At 43.1% G+C, this 24917-nt stretch overlaps 1 pseudogene; it reads right to left on the reverse strand.

Moving 5' to 3' along the window:
* Positions 1 to 2543: 2543 nt before the first annotated feature.
* The window catches only part of LOC143715748 (FGGY carbohydrate kinase domain-containing protein-like), a 53637-nt pseudogene continuing 31263 nt past the window's right edge, over positions 2544 to 24917 (reverse strand).

The following is a 24917-nucleotide window of genomic DNA, read 5'->3' on the forward strand; positions in this document are numbered from 1 at the left end:
GGCTCCAAGCAGTGGACGCTTCTAGTCTGACTTTACGGGGGCAAATGGTCTGGACATCCCTTACACTGGGTACATCGTGGTAGACTTTCTGGTCCAAGGGGTTCCCGTCCAACAGAAAGGGGTCGTTATCGTCCGAGATCATTGCTTGGGCATTCATCGAGCACTCCTAGGGATGAACGTTATACTGGATTGCTCGGAGGAATTGTTTCTGGGACGGCCAGCTCGGACTTCTCTGTCATCGGCGAAGCAGGACAGGGACCGGATTCTGGCCGATTGCCGAAGAGTGCACGTGGCTAGTCAAGTGAAGGAGAGAGAAGGCATCGGTCGAGTAGCCTGTCGGTACGCTTTGTCTGTCCCAGCCCAGAGCGAGACCGTGCTTTGGGTCCGAGTACCTGCAGGACCCTGTGGGACGGGTACCTGTGTCCTGGTAGAGCCCCATGAGGACTGTCAACCCATTGAAGTGGCTCACGGGCTGACGGCCATCCACCGTGGGCGAGTCTCAGTAAAGGTGCGGAATGCCAATCCCTACTCCGTGCTCCTTCGTCGACACCAACGTCTGGTTCGAGTTTCCTCGGTACGCTCTGCCCAGGTTCACAAGCATCAGTACGTCTGCTTCAGGCAGGTGAGCTCTGCGGTGGTGGAAGTCGCCGTCCGCCCAGTTGAGGCAGAACCAGGCTCTGTGGGAGGAGGGGTGCCGACCCATTTGATGGGAGAGTCCCTGAAGGGTGAAAATCTGGAGGAGGAACAGGTGTTACAGCTCCAGGAGCTCTTGTGAAAATGGCAACATGTGTTCTCGACCCACGAAGAAGACTATGGCTGCACAGGGGTAGTGAGGCATCAAATACCTACCGGTGAGGCGATGCCTAGCCAAGAGCGGTATCGTCCGGTGCCACCCACCCTCTATGCCGAGGTCCGCGCCCTGTTGAAAGGGATGCTGGAGGGAGGAATTGTTCGAGAGAGCAGTAGTCCCAGGGCGGCGCCAATTGTTCTGGTTCAGAAGAAAACGGGAGCTTGGAGGTTCTGCGTTGACTACCGCAAACTCAACAGTGTAACGAAGAAAGATACATTCCCGTTGCCACGGATTGAAGACTCACTCACCTGTCTCACACAAGCGGCGTGGTACTCCACATTGGACCTGGCGAGTGGATACTGGCAGGTGCAGGTAGACGACCGAGATAGAGAGAAGACAGCCTTCACCACCCCGTTTGGGTTATTTGAATGGGACCAGATGCGGTTCGGCCTGTGCAATGCTCCTGCGACCTTTCAGCGCTTGATGCAGCACTGTCTAGGGGGACAACTGGTCGACTCAACGCCGGTATACCTGGACGATGCGATCGTCTTCTCCCCTGACTTCCGCACTCACCTGCACCATCTAGGTGGGAGGAGGACCACCTAGGGAGGAGGAGGAACACAGGAAGTGTTCAGGGCCATGGAGAAATATGGGCTAAAGCTTAGGCCAGACAAATGCCAGTTATTGCGGAAGAAGGTACAGTTCTTGGGACATCGTGTCAGTGCTGCAGGGATATCCCCCGACCCGGAGAAGGTGGCGGCTGTCCAAGGGTGGGAGCCACCCCGGGCAGTGAGACAGGTGCGGTCGTTCCTGGGGTTCGTGGGATTTTGTCGACGCTTTATAAAAGGATTATCTGGGCTTGCTTGGCCATTGAACCAACTCCTTGCTGGTTCCGGACGTGCCCGTGGCAAAGGCTCCCCGTCAGTGCATTGGGATTCCACCTGTGAGACCACCTTCCAGAACCTCAAGCAGGAACTTCTGAGGGCCCCTATCTTGGCCTACGCAGACTTCACCCAGCCGTTCCTTCTGTACACTGACGCCAGCAATGCAGGTTTGGGAGCCGTGTTGGCCCAAGAGCACCAAGGAGTGGAGAGAGTGATTGCATACGCAAGTCAAAGTTTACATCCCGCAGAGCGGAACGCGGCAAATTACAGTTCCTTCAAAATCGAACTACTGGCAATGAAGTGGGCCATGACGGAGAAGTTCAAAGATTACCTGTTGGGAGCCAAGGTGACGGTGATTACGGATAATAATCCATTAGTACACTTGCAGACCGCCAAGTTGGGGGCAGTAGAACAGCGTTGGGTGGCACAACTAGCAAATTATGATTAACAGCTTAAATACCGACCCGGCAGAGAACACGTAAATGCGGACGCCCTGTCCAGACTCCCAGTCATCCGGAGGGACAACCAAACACCCCTTTGTACCCCTGGCCCTGAAGACGAGTTGCTGATGGCAATGGTGGAAGCTCCCGGGACCCTGAGGGCTGTTCCGTCTAGTTGGGGGTGGGACCCCGGGCGGTGGAGAAGGCTGCAGCTGGGAGATGCAGACCTGTGTCAGGTTACGTTGTACCTTAGACAGGGATACATGCCGAGAGCAGAGGAAAGCGGGCTCAGACGGTGGGAGTACAACATCTCCTAAGGCAGTGGAAGAGGCTGCGACTTAGAGAAGGGGTAATCTGCCGTTCGATGCAAGATCCCCGAACACAGGAGACAGTACACCAGGTGGTGGTACCGGAGGGCCAAGTCTCGAGCTATTGACTGCATTCCACACCCATACTGGCCATCAGGGCCAAGAGAAGACGCTGTCTCTGCTGAGGAGGTATTTCTACTGGCCTAGGATGGAAAAGAAAGTTGAGGAGTTCGTTCAGAGTTGTCCACTGTGTACGTTGTTCAAACGCAGGAAGGAAGTCCGAGCCCCATTGGTCCCCCTGTGGCCCAAAGCACCTCTGCACATCATAGGAATCGATTTCCTGACTTTAGGTCGGCCGACGGATCGATTTCAAAATATCCTGGTGATGACTGACCTATTAACTAAATACGCCTAGGCCATCCCCACTGTAGATCAGACGACAGTTACCACAGCCAGCGCCCTTTGGAGGGCAGTGATACAACCTTTTGGCTCCCCAGAGACCCTACACTCAGACCAAGGTTCAAATTTTGAGTCTCGAGTGATCCAAGAGCTGAGCCACCTTTATGGGTGCCGGAAGACCCATACGACCTCATACCATCCTCAGGGTAACAGGGGTGCGAAAGGTTGAACCAGACCCTGTTGGGGTTATTGGGGACCCTAGAGAGTGAACAACAGGGCCAATGGGCCGAGAGTCTCCCCTCTCTGTTGCAAGCCTATAACAATAGTGTGCACAGTATCACCGGGTATGCTCCTTCCTACCTTATGTTTGGGCGCCATCTCCGCTTACCTGTGGACTTGCTCCTGGGGACCGAGGCTGCAGAAAGAGGGTATAGTACCACTGACTGGGTGAATCGGCACCACCACCAACTGCTCGATGCCTACCGACGAGTCTCAGATCATCTGAGTGCAGCAGCCGCCAAGAACAAGCGGCTATACGACGGACTGCCCGAGAGGCCCCTTTGTTACCAGGGGAGCGAGTGCTGGTAAGGGACAACCGGCGCTCAGGGAAGGGGAAGCTCCGCGATCGCTGGGAGTCGACGCCATATGTGGTGGAACGACGACAAGGGCCTGATGCTCCAGTTTACTCGGTACGACCCGAGGGGAAACCAGGACCGATACGGGTGCTCCATCGAAACTTGCTCCGTCCATGTCCGAACTATTCGCAGCTAGCGGCCGAGGCCCCAAGTGCGCCACCCGCCCCAGAGGTACTCATGGTAGGGTGGTCTGTGGTCCCGAGGGACCCTGAAGTTGAAGCAAGAGTGGCTCCGCCCTCGCCACTCCGACGGTCTCAGCGGGACACCCGAGGACAGCCTCCTGAGAGGTATGGCGAATGGAATTGAAGAACACCGGTTCTCGGGACTAGAACCGATTGGCGGGGGGGATGTCACGGGTGACAAAAACGCGTAGTGAGCGGAACCCTCTTGGTGAGTCACGAGTTTCTCGAGGGAACGATTTGTTTGCGACACATCCCACTCCAGTTCCAGGTGTGGCAGAAACATTGCCCGGCCTGATTAGCGCTAATGCACTGCAGGTGCAAGAGAGAGAGGAGCGGCGTTCACACAGGTGTCCGGCTTCACAAGCCAAAGATAAAAGGGCTATCCAGAGAGGTTTCGGGGAACGGGACGTGGATGAGGTCTGTTTTGTTTTTGGAGCAGTTTGGGGCTCAAGCTTTACTCGGGGAAGTTGTCTGGATGTGGGGAAGAGAGAAAGATAAGTGAATTGATTTCATCTTATGAACATTCGAAAAGCTTGAAGAGGATGCAGTGAATGTAAATCTGACTGTTGGGGAAGCTATGTGTTTCAGAGTGTGTTGAGGAGGAACTGAGGATTAAATATCCCCCACGGGAGTGTAACGAATGGATTGAGGCCTCTGATCAGCCCTATCGTGTGAGTGAATTGCAGTGTTTTTGCCTTATTTATATACATTGATTCATGGCTGTGGATTTGAAGTGAACACGAGTGTGGTGTGCTTTTACTGAGAAGCGGCCCCAACCCCTGCTTACACGTTTGTGAAAAGTTATTATATCTGCTCTCCATCAGAAGCCCAGAGTGATACAGCTGAGTTTGGAAGTATGCAGTATCGCTGGTGAAGTAAGCTTTTAAATCACTGTCTCACTACTTTGCACTGACGAACAGTATCCTATGTTGAGAAGAATCCTTTACCTTCCTACTTACCATCTGAGTCTGGAAGTATGCAGTATCGCTCGTGAAGTAATTTTTTTAAATCATTGTTTCACTACTGTGTACTGACGAAAGTATTCTATACTGAGAAGAATCCTTACCTTCCTACTTAACGTCTGAGTCTGGAAGTATGCAGCATCACTGGTGAAGTAAGCTTTTAAACCACTGTCTCACTACTGTGCACCGACGAAAGTGTTCTATACTTTGAAAAATCCTTATCTTCCTACTTACGGTCTGAGTCTAGAAGTATGCAGCATCGCTGGTGAAGAAAGCTTTTAAGTCACTGTTTCACTACTGTGCACTGCTGAAAGTATCTTATACTGAGAAGAATCCTTACCTTCCTACTTACTGTCTGAGTCTAGAAGTATGCAGCATGGCTGGTGAAGTAAGCTTTTAAACCACCGTCTCCCACTACTGTGCACTGACGAAAGTTTCATGTACTGAGAAGAATTCTTATCTTCCTACTTACCGTCTGAGTCTAGAAGTATGCAGCATTGCTGGTGAAGTAAGCTTTTAAATCACTGTCTCACTACTGTGCACTGACGACAGTATCCTATACTGAGAAGAATCCTTACCTTCCTACTTACCGCCTGAGTCTAGAAGTATGCAGCATCGCTGGTGAAGTAAGCTTTTAAAATCATTGTTTCACTACTGTGCACTGACGAAAGTATTCTATACTGAGAAAAATCCTTATCTTCCTACTTACTGTCTGAGTCTAGAAGTATGCAGCATTGCTGGTGAAGTAAGCTTTTAAACCACCGTCTCCCACTACTGTGCACTGACGAAAGTATCTTGTACTGAGAAGAATTCTTACCTTCCTACTTACCGTCTGAGTCTAGAAGTATGCAGTATTGCTGGTGAAGTAAGCTTTTAAATCACTGTCTCACTACTGTGCACTGACAAAAGTATCCTATACTGAGAAGAATTCTTACCTTCCTACTTACCGCCTGAGTCTAGAAGTATGCAGCATCGCTGGTGAAGTAAGCTTTTCAATCACTGTCTCACTACTGTGCACTGACGAAAGTATCCTATACTGAGAAGAATCCTTACCTTCCTACTTACCGTCTGAGTCTGGAAGTATGCAGCATCGCTGGTGAAGTAAGCCTTTGAATCATTGTCCCACTACTGTGCACTGACGAAAGGATTCTGTATTGAGAAGAACTCTTACCTTCTTACTTACCGTTTGAGTCCTGAAGTGAGCCGTATCCTTGGTGAAGTTGTCACAAGGTGACGAACTAGAGACGGAACTACACAGCCCACGGGGGGATGTTTCCGTCCGGAGCGGTTTCAACTGAACACCAAGCCGGCCTCAGATGCGTCGCTACCATAGGAACAGCAGCCGCTGATGGCAAAGTGACAGAAGGTGCGGCGCATTAAGTGACTGTGTGACGATTGGGACATGTCGCTTTTAGGAACAGACAAAAGCAAAACTTTGAGAGACTGAGTGGGTTGGGTGGGATTGCTGCGGCGTTCAAACTTTTCTTCTTGCTGAGAGAGAGTGAGAGATTTCTGTGGGACAAACCGGCTGGCGAGATCGATCCGTGGGAAGGGAATCCGCTACGAAGAACTGGGTGACGGAGAACAGAGAGGCAGAGGGCGAAGTCATCTATGAAGTATTATCGAGTCCACTTACTGGGGTGAAGATAAGTACCAACCTTCTACTGGCTGTATTATATGTGGGTTATACACGAAAAGATTATATATGAGGAGAAATGACATAAAAAACGGAGTCCAGATGTCTGAATGAGAAGACAGCTGTTAGGATTTGTGATTGCAGTCGCTGAATTCTTCCGTCTAATTACCCCCGCTGTCCAGAGCGAGGAGGTTGGCCGTGACCTTAAATTTCACGGAGTGGATGAGAGTGACGTGAGTTAATGCTGTGTCCCACTGTGTGTGGTTGAAGTGGAGTTATTGAATGCTTACTGTACAGAATTCTGTCACATGTCCATCGGTCTTGCCTTGTGTTACAGTCGGGAGTTTTCTGAGGAAGAGATTAAGTGAAAACGGACTTTAAGCCTGCTGTATTCTGATTCATCATTGGTGCTGTTCTGGAGAACGGGGAAAATCCAGTTACCTGCTGTTCTGAGTGTTGAATATCCAAAGCCTGTTGTATTCTGATTCATCATTGATGCTGTTCTGGAGAACGGGGAAAATCCAGTTACCTGCTGTTCTGAGTGTTGAATATCCAAAGCCTGTTGTATTCTGATTCATCATTGATGCTGTTCTGGAGGACGGGGAAAATCCAGTTACCTGCTGTTCTGAGTGCGTCCCATCTGAAGCCCGCTGCATTTGTCTCATCGTTGCTGTTGTGGAGAACGGAGGAAACCTCAGGTACCCGTTGTTCTGAGTGTTGTGTATCTAAATCCTGTTGTACTCTGCTTCATTATTGATGCTGTTCTGGGGGACGGAGAAAATCCAGTTACCTGCTGTTCGGAGTGTGTTCCATCTGAGGCCGGTGCATTCTCGTCTCATCCTCGCTGTTCTTGGGAGTGGGAATAAACCCAGTTACCTGCTGCCCAGTCGACGCCCTTCACAGCCCCAAGCCTTCTGCACCGACATATTGGGAAGACCAAACGTACGTGGAGTACCTACTTGCTGTCCAGTCGATGCTCCTTCACAGCCGTAAGCTTTCTGCACCTGTTGAACTAAGAAGAACCAACTGTATTGAGAGGATTTACCTGCTGCCAGTCGACGCTCCTTCACAGCCCTAAGCCTACTGCACCGACGTATTGGGAAGACCAAACGTATGTGGAGTACCTACTTGCTGTCCAGTCGACGCTCCTTCACAGCCGTAAGCTTCCTACACCTGTTGTACTGAGAAGAACCAACCGTACTGAGAGTAAGCCTTTGGCACCTGAGAGACTGAGAAGAGTCAACCGTACTGAGAGTAAGCCTTTGGCACCTGAGAGACTGAGAAGAGTCAACCGTACTGAGAGTAAGCCTTTGGCACCTGAGAGAATCAGAAGAGTCAACCGTACTGAGAGTAAGCCTTTGGCACCTGAGAGACTGAGAAGAGTTCACCGTACGGAGAATAAGCCTTTGGCACCTGAGAGACTGAGAAGAGTCAACCGTACTGAGAGTAAGCCTTTGGCACCTGAGAAACTGAGAAGAGTCAACCGTACTGAGAGTAAGCCTTTGGCACCTGAGAAACTGAGAAGAGTCAACCGTACTGAGAGTAAGCCTTTGGCACCTGAGAGACTGAGAAGAGTCAACCGTACTGAGAGTAAGCCTTTGGCACCTGAGAGACTGAGAAGAGTCAACCGTACTGAGAGTAAGCCTTTGGCACCTGAATGTATCGAATAGAATCGAATGTAGTTCTTTAATGAGAACTAGTAATGTAGCTAGTTTTATTTAAGTTACTTATAAGCCATAAGCAATCGTCGATTAAAAGAGTATTTGGGGATTGCAGTTTGCTGTTTGACTTATCAATTTGTGTCGATAAAGTATAATAGGGTGAATCATGTATATAGTGCTTGCATAGTGCATATACTTGTAGCTGTTATGTATCTTTGGAAGTCCTTGAAATTAATAGGTTTCAAAGCGCAGCGCAGCGTTCCGCGTCCTGTCTAAAAGGTGCTTCAGTCCTAGGCGCGCGCAAGTACACGAACCCCAACCCCCCCTGTTTGTAGATAGATAGATAGCCTATATATACACACACACAAACATATACACAAAAAAAGTGTACATGCAGACCCGCTAACAACATGTCTATAATTAACTAAGAATGTGAATTATAAAAAACATGAATTATAGAAAGCATGAAAGGCCCAGTTCCTCATTAAGGCCATTTGGTTCTACTGTGTTAAGAGTGAAAATCCAGAAAGCGTCCCATTGTAGTAGGGACTTCACTATGTCACCTCCTCGCTGGGAGGGTAGAATTTTTTCAATACCCAAAAATTTTAAGGACGCACTGGAACCATGATTAGCTTGTACATAATGCCTCGCAATTTCATAGTCCATATTTCTGTTACGAATTGCTGCTTTGTGTTCTGCAGCCAGTAGCACCTCAATGCAGTACATGAGATCCACGGGGAGGAGTCGGATCAAGATCCAAGGGGTGGAGATGGGTAGGATTAGGGTTGGGTTTAGGGATTAGGGGTGTGTTTAGGGATCAGGGGGCGGAGTTGGCTAGGTTTAGGTGTATGTAAGGTGGGAGGAGTGGATCCGACTCCTCCCCGTGGATTTCATGTTCCGCAGTGAGAACCATCTCCCGGCAGCCCTGAAACACACACACACATCCCTCAGAGCACTGACCCGTGGTGTTGGTCATGTCATGTCAGATACCTGAGTGTAGAGACCTGCACTTCTGCGAGACTACCCCGGGACCCAGCGCAACCGAGTGCGGCGCGGGACAATATTTGATGGGTGAATGCGGGTGCGGGCGGCAAGATATTATTGTGTGCGGGTTGCGGGAAAATAAAATTATTTGTGGGAAATATAGAACAAAATAAAATAACTAGAAACAAATAAACCGTTATTTATCTAATGCACAACCAACAAGGATAACTAAAATAAAAACGATTTACAGGCACATGGTCGGAAGCTAACTCTCGCGTGGTTCATAGGCGCAGAACAGCCAAGCCTACCACACAGAGGCAAAATGTCTGCACCGCATGACACACGCCATGTACTTTGCATTCCAGCTTCCAGCGCACCATGGGAGAGGGCTTTCAGTATTTGCGGTCGCATACTGGAGCAGAGACGGATTAATCTGAAGCCCTCATCAGTGAACGACATGCTATTCCTGCATGGGCACATTAAGTAGTCATACAGTTTTTTTTTTATTGTTTTAGTTAATTCAGTTTTTTTTTTTATTTAGCTAAATATTTAAAATTGGTATATTTTGTTATTGAGGAATAAGGATAGTTTTTGTTTAATGTTTTGAAGGAATTGCTAAAAGCAAAGGCGGCATTCTTAAGCAGTATTAGGCCCTATATATAGGCTACTTTTGAACATGAAAGAAATCCAGGTTTATTATTATAATATAATTTATTAGGCTATACTATAATCATTATGGTATATTTTTATTTATGTACATTTCTTACTTTTTTACTGTATTTATTTGTTCTAAGTTCCTTGTTCATGTTCATCCATTGAATTAAACGCAAATAAAACGAAACATTTGTTTATTTTCCGTTTATTTTTTATTTTATTTTTTATATTCAACAGGGGAGCAAGTGAAAAAAATCACAGAGTAGCAGGCAGTACTTATACGTTTACCCGCGGGATTTTGCGGGCGGGAGCGGGACGAAACTTGATTGTTGGGGGCAGCAGCGGGAGAAAACAACATATATTTTTGCAGGAACGGGATAAAATCCGTCCCGCGCAGGTCTCTACCATGTCAGATAAATGAGTGAGTGTGTGTGTGAGTGAGCATTGACCCGTGGTGTTGGTCATGTCATGTCAGATATATGAGCGTGTGTGTGAGTGAGCACTGACCCGTGGTGTTGGCGTGTGTCTGTACGAACAGCGCGTTCTTGCTCAGCCCCCCGCACAGGAAGAGGGTTGTGATGTCATATCCTGCCTCTTTCATGGCATCTAGGATGTGTCTGGTGCCAAGCTTCATACAACAGAGACACACAATCACATTAACACTGTAATACTGAACACTTAGTTAGTGTGTGAGTGAGAGTGTGTTTGTGTGTGTGTATGTGAGAGAGAGTGTGTGTGTGTGTGGTGTGTGTCTTACAGCGATGGCCTGAAGAGTTGCTAGATACAGCAGAGCTAAATCATCCAGTGTCTGTGATAAAGTGAGTCCCACAACCTGCACACACCAGCAGTGACATCATCAATCAACTCTCCACCACTGCAAACATTAGTTATAAAAGCTAAAACTATCTGATGTGTCTTTTTTCTTAATGGTTAAAAATAAGAAATTATATTAAACGTAAAGAAAATCTTTCTTTCTAGAACGTAAAGAAAAAAGTACTTTCTAGGGCTATTAACATTATTTTCATGACATTAAGCAAATGTCCCTGTTAAATCCACATTTATGTCCTCTGAAATAAAGGAAAAAAGCCCAAAAATATAATAAAAAAAAAGATTGTCATTACTATAAATGTTAATTTGGAGTTCATTCTCAATATTCTCATTCTAGCAGCACCATAGCAACTGCCTACCAACTACACTAACAACCCTAGCAACCACCCACAACATCCGAACAACTGCCTGGTGCCAAATTTTGCCGCAGTAAGCACCACTCACATATTCTGCAGAAAATGTACGTCCAGTTATCAGTTTTATTAATAAATAATAAAAAATTAAATTAAATTAAAGGCAGTACAATGAAAACTATTATATTTTTTCATCAGCACTGTAACAAGCACAGCGTTCCTCACCGATCCCCGTGATGTCTGGTCGGCCAGAGGAGAGCGGTTGCCGTGGAAATCAGGCCAGATGTGCAGGCCGGCCGTCAGCTTCTCCAGCTGTGCTGCGTCTCCAGACATGTGCTCCAGATGGAGGTTCAGGCAGGAGTAAACGTGTTTCCCACTGCAGAGAAAAGCTCAGCGATCAGACTGAGTGAGAACAGAAACGCATCAGAGCGACTGATGCTCACCTCTTCTCCGCCTGCTCTTTCAGCTGCCTGGAAGCGGCGTGTCCGTTCACCACATGGTCCACCTGAAAGCACATGACATCGCTCTAATTAAGATATTCATATATTTTCATGTAAACCATCTGTATATATAGCGTATTATGTGTTTATTGTAACGTTTGTCACAATGTCCTGTAGTACAGTGATGACTGTCTGGAACCAAGCAGCCAAACTACCAACCAACCAATAAACTAAAAAAACAACAGCCAACCAATCAACTACACCAATCAATCAGACCAAACAACCAATTTAAAATATCAACCAAACAACCAACCTAACGACCAACAAAACCAACCAATCAATCAAACTACCAAGGAAACAACCAACCAAGAACCAAGAAAATAACCAAACAAACAACCAACCAACCAAGAAACCAACTAATAAACCAAACAACCAAGAAAACCACCAACCAAGTAAAAAAAACGACCAATCAACCAACAAACCAATAAAGACAACAACCAATCAACCAACCACCCACCAACCAAGAAAACAACCAACCAACTAATAAACCAAACCAAGAAAATAACCACCCAACTAATCAACCAATCAACTAAACCAACCAATAAAAACAATCCATCAATCAACCAAACCAAGTAGAAAACTAACCAATCATCCAAGAACAATACAACCAATCAACCAAAAAAACAATCGAATCAATCAACCGATCAATAAACCGAGAAAAAAAAACAACCAACCAAATCAACCAACCAACCCAAGAAAAACAACAAAAACCAAACAACCACTCCTTTCAAGAACAAAACAACCAATCAATCAACCAATAAACCAAGAAAAAAACCCAACCAACCAATCAAATTAATCAACCAACCCAAGAAAAAACCAACAACCAATCGAATCAATAAACCAAGAAAAAACAACAACCAACCAATCAAATCAATCAACCAACCAACAAACCCAAGAAAAAAACTAACGAATCAATCAACCAAACAAACAATCAACCAAGAAAAAAACCCAACCAACTAATCAAAATCTACCAACCAACCAATAAACCAAGAAAATAACAAAACAACCAACCAATCGAATCAATTAACCAACCAATAAAAAAACAACCAACTACCCAACCAATCAAATCAATTAACTAATCAACCCAAGAAAAAAACAACCAACCAAGTAGAAAAAACAAACAAACCACCAATCATCCAAGAAAAATCAACCAATAAAACAAACAACCAACCAATCAAAACAATCATAAATCAATCAAGAAAAAAACCCAACCAAGTTACCAATCAAATCGATCAATCAACCAACCAATCAATCAATTAATCAACCAAGACATCATGGCTCTGTTTCAAACCCAAATAAACTGTCTTTCTGTCAACATTCTCAAGCAGCGTCTTAACACAAAGCACAACCTCATAAATGACTGAAGCTCTGAGCATCAAACAAACACAGATCGCACAGGAGACTCGACTCACAAAGGAGTCGAACAAGGATAAAAACACAGTGAACGCACAACTATTCATAGTTTTCACTGGAGTTGGCTATCGTTTTTTTTTTTTTTCGGTGCCAAATCAATACTTTTAAAACGGTACCGCTGCCTAAACGGTGCCTGAACCGATACTTTAAAAAAAGAGCCTCAAAACGATGGTGAATGACATTAAAGAACGGCTTTTTTATTGAAAAATAAATAAATAAAATAATCTTAAAAATTAACAATATATAGATTTTTTTAAAGTATACTGAAATATTTAAAGTGTACTAAATACAAAACACAACAAATTTTCATAATAAATTCACAATAAAACCCAAGCCACCTAACCCAACTACAATAATTTAACACTAAATAGCAGTTACATTTCTAATAACAGCAAAGTAGTGTGTATTCTTGGTGTGCCACAAACTAGCTTCTCTTTTGCAGAAATATTAACACATTTCTTGTCTTCTCTGGCCAAATATGACACCTCTCCTGACTCCTGACTAATTTATTAGATGTATGTAGGTCTGTTATTGTAGGGACATCAACTTTACATTTTCACACTAAACATGTTGCGGAACAAAACGTGATTGTGATTGGTTGCGTGACGGGCGAGTCAGTCCTTGGCTGATATTTTTTATTCTTAAATACATGTAAGTGAATGTGTTTTGTCTTTTAAGAAACCTTTATAATGGTCATGACTCATGTTAGTTGATCTAACGCATAATGTTCGCCATGTTAGTACGCACCGCAGTTCAGAGAATTGCATCTGTCAGATTTAGGCCTATAGCGCGTCAATTCATCCACTTCTCCCAAAATACATGAAAGTGGCCAATGAAGTGTGAGAAGAATAGAGTAAATTTTATAGTTACCTACACAATATGCATCTAAACACGTCTTCAATTTATAATTGAAAGGATTGTTATTGCTGCTTCCATGGACATCGTTGTGTATTTTACAAACAATAAATGTATTGTTTGCTAGTAGGTAGTCTATTTATGTGTCTAATCACACCGGCGTGAACGATCGTACGTGTTAAAGGGTTAACTAGCGATCACGTGCGGTGATGATGCTTCTTACGTCCGTTTCGGAGAACCAGAGGGAAGTATTTCAACCGACAGCTGAGGCATAAGTCCGAGTACATGTCGGTTACTTATGGCTCGTTTCCGAGCGGTGCGGTACGGTACAGTACAGTATGGTACGCAACTATTTCCGTTTCCACTGCCAAAAGCCATACCACTTTTTCAGTACCCTTCCGTTGGGGTACTTAGCACAGTGGTACGGTACCTAAAGGGTGGAGCTAGACTCACTGCAGAATGTTGATTGGTTGACAGAGAATAGTCACTTGCACGTGCTAAAAGGGGAATGACAACATAAGAAGCACCATTTTTTAATATACAGTTGAAATATATTACTGTCATTGTGTCTCAAAATGTCATTTTAAGAGTTTTTCAGGTGAGAATGTAGTTGTTTAAAGCTGAAATCTGTGGTTTATTTATAAAGATTTATGAAAATTTGATCTAGGTTGTGAGATCCATTCCAGGCGATCACAGGGCGTTCGGCGCTCATGTACCCTGCCTGGAACAGCCTTTCTCGGCTAGTCGTTCTGACGTTTGCCGCTGACGTCTCTGTAGTGGTTTAATATGAGATATAATTCGTCTTGTGTAGACCTAACGGGCGATCTTTGGTCTCGTGAATCTATCATTTGTTCCCTGGCCAATGGTTGAGGGCTAAGTGAAGTTCCAAAACTTTATATATTTAGGCTATTTAACTTTACTGTTGTAACGTTAGACTAGAGCGCTGACTTTTGACTGAATGGTTTGCTTTATTTCTTATTGTATAGCTTCTTGTACCTTTTACTTATACTTTTATAATGGCTATTATTGATAAAACTGAAGTTTAACAAAAAGAGACAGAGTTGAGTTTTGTCATTTTTAATTTTATTACAGTGAAGATGAGCACTGTAATGTTGTTTACTGCAACATTTGTTGTTTAGTACAAATGCACATATTGCCTGGACCATATTAATAATTGTAATATTTTTAGAATTTAAATGAAAAGAGGCAGGGTTGTTTTATATTTCGTTTTGTTATGAATAGGCTAACGTTATGCATGCAGTGAATATAACCAATACGCATTGCCTGAACCCCATTTGTGTGGCTATGATGTTTAAGATTTCTTTAACCCTCTGGGGTCGACAAACGCGCCGGCACGTTTTGCTCGATTTTTTTCACATACAGTAGCAGGAAAATAGACTTAAAATACTCTGTCATTTTTGGTCATACACACTTAAGAAATATAAAAAAATAAACTGTTGAATGTCTATTTTTTTATGTGTCCACTTACAATCGAAATAAAACATTGTGCTTTTGTAAAATAAAGAAAATAAACAGGGTGTGCTTTCTGTCTCTCCATCTCGGTTAACCTTTTTTCTGGAGCACGTCTCTAAACTTAAACAAAACTCAGCGAATACTATTCACCCAAGCATGAGCAATATATCTTTATAATCATTTAAGTTTGTACTTTTAAAATATCTAATTCAAAACTAAAATAAATATTCTCTGTTTATGTAATCTATAAAAAAGAGAGGGGTGTCAGCCGATCTCATTATCGTTCTCTCAGCTCATTATTCTGCTAATGTGACACGCCCACGGAGAGCGCGCGGTATTCAAACGCAAATGATCTGAAGCGACACATGCAAACGTGTCAACGTCCCTCATAAACGCGATAACACAACAAATTTAATCATCAGATTAATGTACCTTTTCGGCTTGTGAGGCTGTGACTGTGAGGAGTAATCCTGGGACATTTACCTCAGAACATGTACTGGTTTATTTTCATTTTAAAGAGCGACCGATCTAGCCGAGAATTGTGAGTAGCTACCCTAAGTTTTTTATTCTTGTGCTTTGTTCTAATGTCTGTAAATGCAAAAAGACTTTAAATTTGAATCACGTTTCTGTGTGTGAATGAATTAACGGCACAGATGGGCGCTGTTGTTTATGTTTAGCCTACTATGTTACAGATGAAATATGAAAGATAACTATGGGATCAAATTCCCGCCAAATATATTGCGGCCACGGATCAAAATATAATAAGCGTGATTCAAAAAATAAAAAGCATGAATAAAAACTTTAAACACATTAAAAAATATTTTTCACAAAAAGTTTATTTTAAACTTTACAAGGACTTTTAAGCAGTAAAGCTATCTGAACTCTGGACATATACAAATAATTAAATTCCTCCTTTTTTGAGGTAGCCTACATTTTAATGCGCACACTGGTAATTGGTGTTAGACAATGGCTCATGATTATCCTAAAGCAGCTCTAAAACATCATGCAGTTTTGAAACACAACATTTCTTTGCTAAAATTAAGTTAAAAACGACCATTTTACCCGTCTGAAGAATTTAGGACTTTGACCTTTCAATGCTACACACAGCCTTTATATTATTTAGTTCCATTACAGACAAGGCATACAGTGCAAAAAGTACAAGACGAATACAAAGGCATTTGTGGTACAGTTCAGAGTATGTAAAACAAAGAACAACAACTAAAATTTAAAATAAACCTGTAGCCTTTGTAAAAGGAAAAAAGATGCACAGCCTACCTGGTGATCCGTTACAGTTAAATACGCCGTCCTGAAATATTTTCTTAATTGTTGTTGTTAAGCGATCATATAGCCTAGGTAGCATGGTAAATTAATTCTAGACTAGATAGATGTACCATTTGACTAAAGATTAATTAAAATGATAGTGTACAGAGGAGATTACAGAAACCAGGTGGATTTGATATGCAGTGATTTATTATAGTTATTGTGTTCATTTGCATAGCTACATAATTGCATATTACTCTAGGATTAATGTTTTAAATATAGCTTAAATTTTTAATACAGCAACATGAAAATTATTGAAAAGATCAGGGATAGGTAACGTTTCTGGAGTGCCGCTGTCCTGCAGAATTTAGCATCAACTCCGATAAAAACCTAGCTAGCAGTATTAATAATCCTAAAGATGATGATTAGCTGGTTCAGGTGTGTTTGATTAGGGTTGGAGGAGCTAAACTCTGCATCCAGGAGGACCGACATTGCCCTTCCATGTCATAGATTAAATATGAAAGTAAAGCGGCCAGTAGGTGGTGGCAAGTTACTGTCTTTATAAGTGAGTCATTCATTCAAACTTCTCGTTCAAATCAGGAATTCTTTAATGAAACACTGTTGTGTGGCTCGCAGGTGATCGACGCTCACAGTGCAAGGTCCAGAAGTAAGGCCAGGGCTTTAAAGATGAACTGAACTGAAATTTGAAAAAATGTGATATAACAGATGTATTTTATTTATTCTCATTGGTACAATTATTTAAATGGCAGAATTTGTTGAAAGGGATAAAAGGGTATTTTGAAAATGTTGTTGTTGTTACACGGGCGCGCCATGTTGGATTTCAACATTCAACTACGTCACTGGAATGGTAGGCTACTCCGATGCTAACCAACACTATCAGAGCTAGCTTCTCTCTACCCCATGCCTTGTCAACAAAATTATTCTAGTCGTGATTTCTAGTGTTTAATCCTAGGTACGAGAGACAGATGTGTTGAAAACATCAATGAGTACATGAAGCGTCTGACATCAAATGTTTTATTTAGCTACAAGTCCAACGCATACTAGAATCCTTGATGTTCAGCTGAGGGGAAAAGATGTAACGTTAACGTTAGTTCACTGCACAGGATGGGAACGGAATCTTATTCCTCCTTCCCAAATGCCCCCTCGCCCAAAGAGTGAACTGCCGGTACACTGTTAAGCTTAACAGTCTGAGAAAAGGATATAAGTTAGCCTAGCCTAGCGCAGTCGCCAATTCGTAAAATACACTGTTACATACCAGCTACTTATGGGGCGCTCCAGCGTCTCAGCTCGGACATCCCTTAGAGATAGCATAGCCTCCTCCAACATGTCTCTCTCACCGCACAGCATCCGAAATGAACGGTGCATGGTGATGCATTTTCGCCGATCAATAAATGTTCCAGGTTGACCTCTCTTCAACAGATCGACTCCGGTGCAGTGTCCATGCTCCGGCAGCGCCCGCGCCCACACACTTCCCCCCAAACGATCCTGTACTGTATGTGGAGCCTGAAACTGGTCGTTCTCCATGTGGTGGTAGTCAGATACAACTGGCATGTCCCTCACATGCTCAAATGCGTAACTCATGCCATTAAAATTACTCATTTTCGTGTGTGTATATAGGACTTGCAGCTGTTGCCTATATACCTTCGCGGGTCCTACCATGCCAGTGACGTCATCGAAATTGCCAGCGTAACAAACGCAATTTTTGTGCTGCTTAAAAAAAGCTATATTGATATTTTTAGTTACAATTTTTAATGTAAATTACTTTTAATTGTCATAAACAACATGTTATCAACGTTGATTTTTTTCAGTTCAGTTCATCTTTAAAGGTTAATATGATGGATCGTCAGACAGGCACAACTGTCAACTAACGACACAACAGGTCGTCGTCGTTAAAGTGACGAATTTAACGATAACGGATCGCCAGGTAGACGTAACAGGTCGAGTTCCAGGCACACATACAGTTTAACGGTGTCCTGCCACGGAAAGATTTTTGCCAGCTGAGCTGATGGTTATCTTCACCTGTAGCTACGAGAGAACATCAGTACAGTAGCGCGAGTCGCATTGGAGTGACGTCAACTCCCCTCTTCGTTTGATTGGCTAGAGGAGGAGCTGTCAATCTAGAACCAGTGGACCAATGGTGACGCTTAAGCCCGCCCTAATTTACATGAAACTCGAACTGCAATATTTGGAAGAGCAAGCCCAGAACATGGAAAGATGAGCGAAGAGGAAAACAGCACAAGCGTACCAAAAAATAAATTATGAGCAGAAAATGAAAGAGAGCGCAAAGTACAGAGTTATAAAACCAAGGAAAACATCATTTTAAAGAAAGCATGAAAAATATTTTTTAATGTGTTTAAATTTTTTTTTTCCATGCTTGTTATTTTTTGATTCACGCTTAATATATTTTGATCCGTGGCCGCAATACATTTGGCGGTAATTTGATCCCATAGATAACATTTCGTAGTTTTGGATAGATTATAAAGATTTTATTCTAAAATATCAAATAAGCTTTTGTCATCCAGTTTCTGCTCATATTTTAAATATATAGTAGGCTATGTTCTGTCAAAATAAACTCATCAACTAAGTTGTTATTATAGTGTTTGTTCCAATGTAAGCTATATAAAAACTAATGAATCCTTAACTTTAAAATATGTATTATAATACTGTAGGATAATACTGAGGAATACTGTAGTAAGTTTTTTTCATTCTCAAGTGAATCGCGTTTCTGTGTGTGAATGAATGAACAGCAGAGATGCGCTGTTTACCACAACTCGCAAAAAGACAGTTTAAATTTGAATCGCGTTTCTGTGTGTGAATGAATGATCCGCTTTTAGCAAACTATATTGCTATACTGAGATGAGTAAAAATCGACTGCAATATGTTGAAATAAAATGTATTTGTATAAGCAACGTATTAAACTGCAAATTAACATTTATATTTCTAATATAAACGAAAGACCTATGTTACAGACATATGAAAGACAACATTTCGTTGACTAGTTTTGGATAGATTATACATTTTTACTGTAAAATCTTTGCCATCTCAAATAAGCTTTTGTTTGCCAATTTTGCTCATATGTTAAATAGCCTATAGCAGGGGTTCTTAACCTTTTTGATGTCGGGGCCCAAATTTTACAGTACAAAGTGGCCCAGGGCCCATTCAAATATTAGCACTGTATTGGTTTATTGATCTCACCATTGGTTTGATTTGTATTCAATAACTAAATGAAATCCACTTGCAGTTTAACAGGTTATTGTGTATGTAAACCTGCACATAGGCTACAACAAGATGCAAAACACACAACAATTCATGGAACAAATCAATCTGCATCAAGAACAAATTTAAAGGCTCAAGTCAGGCATATTAGCCTAACTAGTGCTGCACGATTAATCGTATCGCAATCGCGATGTCAAGCCAATGCGATTATATGAAGCAAAATGCTGCTATTTTATATGAAATAAACAAATAGGGCTATTAACGCAATTAACGCAGCATCTGTTATTTTTGTCATCCTTTGGCTAGTGTGTCACGCCCGGCTTTGCCGTGTGGGGTGTGCTCACTCCACCATGGATAGTATTATGTTTGGGCCGTTTCTCTCCTCCCAGTCTGAAGGGGGAGCTGTTTGTTTTAGGTCCATCCGACAACAGCTGATTGGAGGGACTATTTAAAAACATCTCCTGTCGGTTGTTTGGTCTGCTCTGTGCTGCGCGGCTCGGCATTGCTCGGGTCTCCATGCTGGTGGCAGCAGCATCATCCCACTTCTTTTTGCTTTGTATGCATTACACATAGTCTACACTTTACTGATCTGCAACACACTTTTGATTAGTTTTATTTCGTTTCTCATTTACTGACTTGTTACATTTATTGATCTAAATTATGATTTCATCGTATAAATTAATGTTTAATAAATTATGTTTGCTTTAACTTAACAAACGGTGTGGTCTCCCCTATGTCATTGCTACTGTGAGCCAGGTAGTCGTGACATATGGGGGCTCGTCTAGCCATTTGGATCCCGAATTGTAAGTAGACTACTATAATTCGCAATATTGTGTAGGCTGGGTTGCGTGGGTAGTGCTACGTCATTGGTTCACATTTTGTGAATGACACGTACCGGTGATCAGCTGATAGTAGTCTAATCAGCTGGCACGCGTGCGTTGTGATTGTTTGTTGGGGAGTTCCGCATCGGGTGTTCAGTTAATGAATTTAATGTTACTTTATTAGGTTGATCGCTAAAAGTTAGTTCTTTGGTTGTGAAAAAAGTTGGGAGTAGGTTATTTGCGCAGTTTAGAGCAATTTTTGCCAACCATAGTTTGTTTGTTGAGTTTGAGTGGCGAAGTGTGTTTGTATGTCTACTTGTGTTGCAGGATGACAGTTTACGGAGCCTGTTTTATCCCCAATTAGTGCGCTTAGGCGTTGTGGGTTTAGGTTGCTGGTCACTGAAGTCTGAACGAGGGCACCGCCGTGGAGCACCGGCTGAATTGACTTTTGTCGGGACAGTACGATTCCATCGGTATTGGTGAGTAAATGAGCCTTGTTCTTGGACTTAGTGTGAAGATAGGTTAGAATAGTAGGGGGGAAAATGTTTAGGGGGAAACTCCGTTGTTGTCCTGTAACATGAGCTGCATTCCGCTTCACCCGATGTAATTTGTGTGGTTGGAATTGTTTAGTAACCCGAAAGACGTTGAGGTTTAGTTTTGATTATTTGACTGGATTTATTGCTGTTGGCTGTTTATAGACCATAGCCTGGTTTGATTGTGATGGGTGACTCGTAATTTAAGTTGTAATAATGAGTACACTTGAGGCGTTTTTGGTTGCTCCTTCAGTGGTCTTGCTTGCGGCGTTGAAAATGAAACAATTGCATAGTGTGGCTAAGCACTATAAAATTGATGTAACATTGCCGAGGGGAGCTAAGAAGCATGAGCTGTTTGACTTTATTCGTGCGTGTTTGATTGACAATAACGTGTTACCTGACGAGAAATTGCCGGAGCGCTATGGTCAGGGAGAGTCGAGTTCAGATAGTGAGCCCACTCCGAGTTTGTTTGTGGACCCACAGCCAAAATCCAGTATATTAACATTTGAACAGCAAGTCGAAATGTTAAAACTACAACATGATTTGCAAGAAAAAAAAAAAATATTGGAATTGGAACAAGAATTAGCAAGGAAAAAATTAGATGATGAGTTGTCTCAAAGAAGGCTTGATAACGAAATGGACCTTAAAAGGTTAGAAGCTGCACAGAAAGACAAGGATCGTGAGTTGGAATGGGAAAGGCTTAAAAATTTAGAGCAGGAACGTGAGATTGAGCGTACTAGGCTGCAATTAGTAGCTGAAGGTAAACTTGGCAAATCGCAGCAATCTGGTCTGGCCGGTATGATCAAGTTCCTGCCTAAATTTAATGAGCACGATCCAGATGTGTTTTTTTCGTTATTTGAGAATATTGCTACTGAGCAAAAATGGAGTGATGAGGATAAAATTGTATTGTTACAAACTACGTTAATTGGCCGTGCTCAGAAGGCATTTGTGGCATTACCGTCTTCTGAAAAGAGGGTCTATCGATCCGTTAAGACAGCTGTCTTAAAGTGTTATGAGTTAATTCCCGAGGCTTATAGACAGCGTTTTCGATCATGGAAAAAGTAAGACAAGCAGACTTACGCTGAATGGGCTGGTGAATTAACCAGTTTTTTTCATCGTTGGCTTACAGCTGAAGAGGTTGATTCTTTTGATGAGTTGTGTGATATTATAATATTGGAACAGCTTAAGAACACATTGCCTGATCGCATAGCTACTTATATTAGCGAACATCACGTGAAAACAGCAGCAGATGCTGCTGTTCTTGCTGATAATTTTTCTCTCATAGACAAGACTCCAGCTCGTGATTTTTGTCCGCGTCCTAACATTAATTACAGAGAACGTCGCTATAGTCGTGTTAATACGGACACATCTGTGTTTTCAAATTCAAGTGCACGTGGTAAACCATCAGATTTCGATATTAAAACCGACTGTAATTACTGTTTTGGGAAAAATCATTGGAAAAAAAATTGCCCAGTGTTATTGGAGCGAAATCGGGGGAAGGTTGATGGAGGAAAAATTGGTCTCTGTACCTCATCTGTTCCCGGTGTGCGCTCAGGGAGTAAAGATAAGAAAATTCCAGAAAAGACATTGGATCGTGCACAATGTACTGCGTCAGTTGATAAAGGTAATGCACAGAGTGATGAGTTTGAATTTTCTGCATCTATGATAACGGATTATGCACCGTTTGTTACGGAGGGTTTTGTGGCATTGGTTGGAGACGCACGTCGCGTTCCAGTGAAAATTCTGCGTGATACGGGTGCATCAGAAAGTTTCATTTGTCAATCTGTCTTGCCTTTCTCGTCTGAATCTGATACAGGAAATTGTGTTTTAATACAGGGAATTGGTCTTCAGTCATTTCCAGTGCCGCTGCACAAAATTCAATTGTTTTCTGGTTTTGTGAATGGGGATGTAACCATTGCGGTGCGTCCTTCTTTACCTATAGAGGGAGTTGATCTGATTGTGGGTAATAATTTTGCTCATGATTCGCTGTGACGCGCGCTATGGCGAATAAGCAGGATGTAAACTCGTCTGATGTATCCAAGTACACGTCTGCTCAGGTATTTATTCCGCAGTTACCAGTACCTTTGTCTCGTTTTGACTTTGCTGAGGCTCAAAAGAGTGATCCAAGCTTAAAGAAATACTTTGAGTTGGCTGTAGATGACAATTTAGATCGCTGTTATCTTGTGAAGGATGGTTTGTTGCTAAGAAGGTGGTCACCTACTGTGGGAAATGATGTGAGAGATCAAATTTTGCAGGTGGTGATGCCTGAAAAGTTTCGTGATGTGGCACTAAAAACAGCTCATGGGGAAACAGCGGGTCATTTTGGGGTAAGGAAAACATATAATCAACTGTTACAACATTGCTACTGGCCACGGATAAAGAAGGACGTTTCACGGTTTGTTCAAACTTGCCATGTCTGTCAGGTGGCAGGTAAGCAAAATGCTGTCATTAAGCCTGCGCCTTTACAGCCCATTCCATCTGTTGGTAAGCCTTTCGAGCATGTGATCATTGATTGTGTGGGCCCCTTACCCCAGTCAAAATCAGGCTGTGTTTATTTGTTTACCATCATGTGCCAAACGACTCGCTATCCTGCTGCGTATGCTCTGAGGACCATTACGACAAGGTCTGTGGTGAAATCATTGTCGCAGTTTATTTCAATATTTGGACTTCCTAAAGTCATTCAAAGTGATCGTGGTTCAAATTTTACATCAAAAACGTTCGCAGCAGCCTTGAAACAGCTGCGTATCCAGCATAACTTGAGTAGCGCGTACCATGCGCAAAGTCAGGGGGTTTTGGAGCGATTCCACGCCACTCTTAAGTCTCTTTTGCGTGCATATTGCATAGAGATGAAACGGGAGTGGGAGGATGGATTACCATGGCTTTTGTTGGCGGCTAGAGCTGTTGTGCAAGAAAGCACAGGTTTTAGTCCCAATGAACTGGTATTTGGTCACAAGGTTCGTACCCCATTGTCTGTGTTGTCAAGTGATCTGGATTCAGATGAACCACCAAAGAGTTTGCCCAGTTATGTGTATGGTTTCCGCCGCAGGTTACTTTTGGCATGTAAAATGGCAACCGAAAATTTGACTGATGCCCAAAGAAAAATGAAGCAAAATTATGACCGTAAAGCAGAAGCTCGTGTCTTTAGTCCAGGGGATCAGGTTGTGGCATTGTTGCCTATACCTGGTTCTCCTTTTGGGGCAAAGTATTCAGGGCCTTACAGTGTGGTTCGTCAAGTGTCAGAGACTAATTATGTGGTTGCTACGCCTGACCGTAGGCGGGCGACACAGTTATGTCATATCAATTTACTTAAGCCATATTATGTATCGTCACGGTCACCTAGTTGTAAGGGTGAATCGTCTGTCTTAGTTGTGGCAAGCACGTCGGTAGCCTCTCCAGAGTTAGAGGATGATGTGCAGGGCCCTGACGATTCCATGCTGCATGCTCGTCTAAATAATTCAGAGACGTTGGGCAAGTTAGAGGGAGTTTTAGATCATTTGGATTTGCAACAGCGGGAAGAATTGAAAGCTCTAATTTTTGAATTTCCATGTCTGTTTTCAGATACTCCGACCTGCACAACTTTAATCGAGCATGACATAGAAGTCGGTGATGCAAAGCCAATACGTCAGAGGTTTTACCGCACTGGTCCTGATAAGCGTAAAAGTCTGGATGATAGTGTCCAATATCTTTTGGAAAATGGTCTTGCCGTACAGTCATACTCTAGCTGGGCTTCGCCCTGTTTGTTAGTCAAAAAACCTGATCATACGTACAGATTTTGTACGGATTACAGAAAAGTGAATAGTGTAACAAAACCAGACTCGTATCCATTGCCTAGGATAGAAGATTGTGTTGATCAAGTCGGTGCGGCTCGTTATGTGAGCAAATTTGACTTGCTTAAAGGTTATTACCAGGTTCCTCTTACTCCTAGGGCACAAGAGATCTCTGCTTTTATTACGCCGTCGGGTCTCTACTCTTATACGAGAATGGCTTTTGGGTTGCGAAACGCCCCTTCTAGTTTCCAGCGGCTCATGAATCGAGTCGTTGTGGGACTGGAGGGGTGCGCTGTGTATATTGATGATGTGGTCTGTTATTCAGACACTTGGACGATCCAC

Source organism: Siphateles boraxobius, unplaced genomic scaffold (genome assembly GCF_051911475.1).
Source record: "Siphateles boraxobius isolate OS27281-9 unplaced genomic scaffold, OSU_SipBor_1 6, whole genome shotgun sequence".
NCBI lineage: Eukaryota > Metazoa > Chordata > Actinopteri > Cypriniformes > Leuciscidae > Siphateles > Siphateles boraxobius.